This window comes from Orycteropus afer, unplaced genomic scaffold (genome assembly GCF_000298275.1).
Source record: "Orycteropus afer afer isolate SDZICR_OR568_19922 unplaced genomic scaffold, OryAfe1.0 scaffold00512, whole genome shotgun sequence".
NCBI classification, from domain to species: domain Eukaryota; kingdom Metazoa; phylum Chordata; class Mammalia; order Tubulidentata; family Orycteropodidae; genus Orycteropus; species Orycteropus afer.
In genome coordinates this window covers 1,198,028-1,201,587 of record NW_006922099.1, presented here as the reverse complement: position 1 = coordinate 1,201,587, position 3,560 = coordinate 1,198,028, and positions in this window count along the sequence as shown.

The window sequence follows — 3,560 nt, the reverse complement described above, 5'->3', positions numbered from 1 at the left end:
ACAAAGTGTATGTGAACTGCTGTATGGAAAGTGTATTTGCTCTGTAAATTTTCACCCAAATCATAATAAAAAGAAAAAAAAATAAGTTTTAAAAAATAAAAAAACAGCTGAGCATTAAAAACAAAAACAAAAACAAAAAACCCTGCACTGAATGAATTGATAAAGAACAAGGCTCCAGAAATTTATGGAATACCATTGAGATTTTTCAACAAATGGATGTACCACTGGAGGCACTCACTCGGCTATGCCAAGAGATTTGGAAGACAGCTACCTGGCCAACTGTTTGGAAGAGATCCACATTCTTACCCATTACAAGGAAAGGTGATCCCACAGAATGTGGACATTATAGAACAATATCATTAATATCACATAGAAGTAAAATCTTACTGAAGACAATTCAAAAACGTTTGCAGCATTATATTGACAGAGAGCTTCCAGAAATGCAAGCTGGATTCAGAGGAGGACATGGAACGAGTGATATTATTCTTGACGTCAGATGGGTCTTAGCTGAAAGCAAATAATACCAGAAAATACTTGTGTTTTATTGACTATACAAAAGAATTTGATTGTGTGGATCAGAACAAATTATGGATGAGAAGAATGAGAATTCTAGAACACTTGATTGTACTCATGAGGAACGTGTACACAGACCCAGGAGGTTGCAGTTTGAACAGAACACGGGGATATTGCATGGTTCAAAATCAAGAAGGGAGTGTGTCAAGTTGGTATCCTTTCACTATACTTATTCAATTTGTATGCTGAGAAAATAATCCAAGAAGCTGGATTATATGAAGAAGAATGTGGCACCAGGATTGGAGGAAAACTCATTAACAACCTGTGATATGCAGATGACACAATTTTGCTTGCTGAAAGTGAGGATGACATGAAGCACTTACTGATGAAGATTAAAGACTACAGTCTTCAGTATGGACTCAACATAAAGCAAACAAAAATCCTCACAACTGGTCCAGTAAACAGTTTCATGGTGAATGGAGAAAAAATTGAAGTTGTCAAGGATTTCATATTACTTGGTTCTACAATCAACACCAATGGAAGCAGCAGTCAAGACATCAGACAGCATATTGCACTGGACAAATTTGCTGCAAAAAACCTCTTTCAATTCATGAAGAGCAAAGATGTCTCCTTGAAGACTAAGGTGCACCTATCCCAAGCCATGGTATTTTCAATCACCTCTTACGCATAGGAGAGCTAGACAATGAATAAGGAAGACCAAAGAAGAGTTGATACTTCTGAGTTGTGGTGTTGGAGAACACTGCTAAGAGTACCATGGCCTCCTAATAGGACTAACAAATCTGTCCTGGAAGAAGTGAAGCCAGAATGCTCCTTGGCATGAGAATGGCCAGACTCTGTCTCACCTACTTTGGTCATGTTGTCAGAAGGAAACATTCCCTGGAGAAAGACATCATGCTTAGTAAAGTGGGGGTCAATGAAGAAGTGGAAGGCCCTCAATGAGATAGACACAATGGCTGGAACAATGGGCTCAGGGATAGCAAGGATTGTGAGGCTGGCACAAGACCAGGCAGTGTTTTGTTCTGCTGTGCCTAGGATCTCTATGAGTTGGAGATGACTCGATGGCATTTAACAACAACAGCAACATCTTGTCAACCACGAGAAGAAATTCTATTGATATCTGTATGTTGATCTTATAACACTTTGCTGAATCTTTCAGTTAGTTCCAATAATTTTCTTGCTGAATCTTCATGATTTTCTCTGTATAGGATCACGTCCTCTGCAAATACAAACAGTTTTAGTTCTTTGTCAATTTGGATGCCTTTTCTTTCCCTTTCTTGTTGTATTGCTCTGGCAAAGATTTCTGATACAATATTGAATGCGAATGGTGATAATGGGTATCTTTACCTGGTTCCCATTTGTAAGGAGGATGATTTCAGTCTCTCTCTGTTCAGACTAATGTTGGCCATTGATTTGGTATGTTATTATTGTTATGTGCCATTGAGTCGGACCCGACTCATAGCGACCCCTCCTTGGGTTTCCAAGGCAGTATCACTACAGAAGTAGATTTCCCCATCTTCCTTCTGAGGAGTGGCTGGCGGGGATACATACCCTTAATTATGTTGAGGAATTTCCCTCCTGTCCTAAATTTTTGAGCATTTTTAATCAAGAATGGGTCTTGGATTTAGATGATCATGTGGTTCTTTTCCTGAGTTTCATTTATATGGGGGGGGGGGGGGTTTACATTCATTGTTTTAATAACGTTGAAACATCCTTGCATTTTTGGTATGAATCTCAGCTGGGCATGATGTATTACTTCTTTGATATGCTTTTGGATTCTATTGGCTAGGATTTTGTTGAGAATTTTCATGAGGGATATTGGTGTACAATATTCTTTTTAGTGGTATCTTTGCCTGGCTTTGGTATCAGGATTATGCTTGCTTCATAGAATGAATTTGGTCCCAGAGTCTTTGTGCTAAGATTTTCTTTTTTAATGACCTATTCAATTTCTTGTTTTCTTATGAGTTTGTTCCAACTCTCTACCAGTCTTTGTTAGTTTAGGTAAGTATTGTGTTTCTAGAAATTTTTCCATTTTTTCTAGGTTTTCATATTTGTTGAAGTACCATTCTTCAGTGTCCTATTACTCTTATTTCAGTTTGTTTTCTTGTTGACATTTCATATTCATGTTATTTGCATCTTCTCCTTCTTTCCTTTAGTCAGATTGTCCAGTGGTTTGTTGATATCATTAATCCCTTCAAAGAAAGTTTCTAATATTGTTGATTCTTTTTATTGATGCTTTTTTTAATTTCTGCTTGAATTTTTATATTTTGTGATTATAGGCTTTTTTCCCCCCCAACTCTTTTTCACATGAGTTAAAGAGTTGATTTTGGCTCCTCCTTCTTTTTTTGATGTGTGCATTCATTGCTATAAGGAGCTCTGGTAGCATAGTGCTTAAGTCACTTGACTGCTAACCAGAAGGCTGGCAGTTCAAACCCACCAACTGCTCCTCAGAAGGAAGGTTGGGCAATCTACTTCTGTAGTGATACTGCCTTGGAAACCCAGGAAGAGGTTGCTATAAGTTAGGTTGGACTCAATGGCACATAACAAAAACAACAACATTCATTGCTATAAATTACTCCCTGAACACTGCTTTACTTTGTCTCAAAGCTTTTGATATGCTGTGTTGTCACTTTTTCTTTTTTTTAAAACTTTTATTAAAAGTTTAAAAAAGACATTCACCAACATAGCAACTTCCACAGTTACAACTCAGGGACATTGATTACATTTTCATGTTGTCCCACCATTATTGCTATCCTTTTCCAAAACATTCCACCACCTATTAGCATAAACTCATAGCCCCCAAACAAAAGCTTCCCATTGGTAACAACTAATAATCTTAGGTATACATATATATGTGTGTGTGTGTGTGTGTGTACATGTGTATATATATGTATATATAGGTTATATGGGTGCTCTGGTAGCATAGTGGCTAAGGCACTTTACTGCTAACCAGAATGCTGGCATTTCAAACCCACCATCCACTCCTTGGAAGGAAGATGGGGCAATCTACTTCCATAGTGATACTGCCT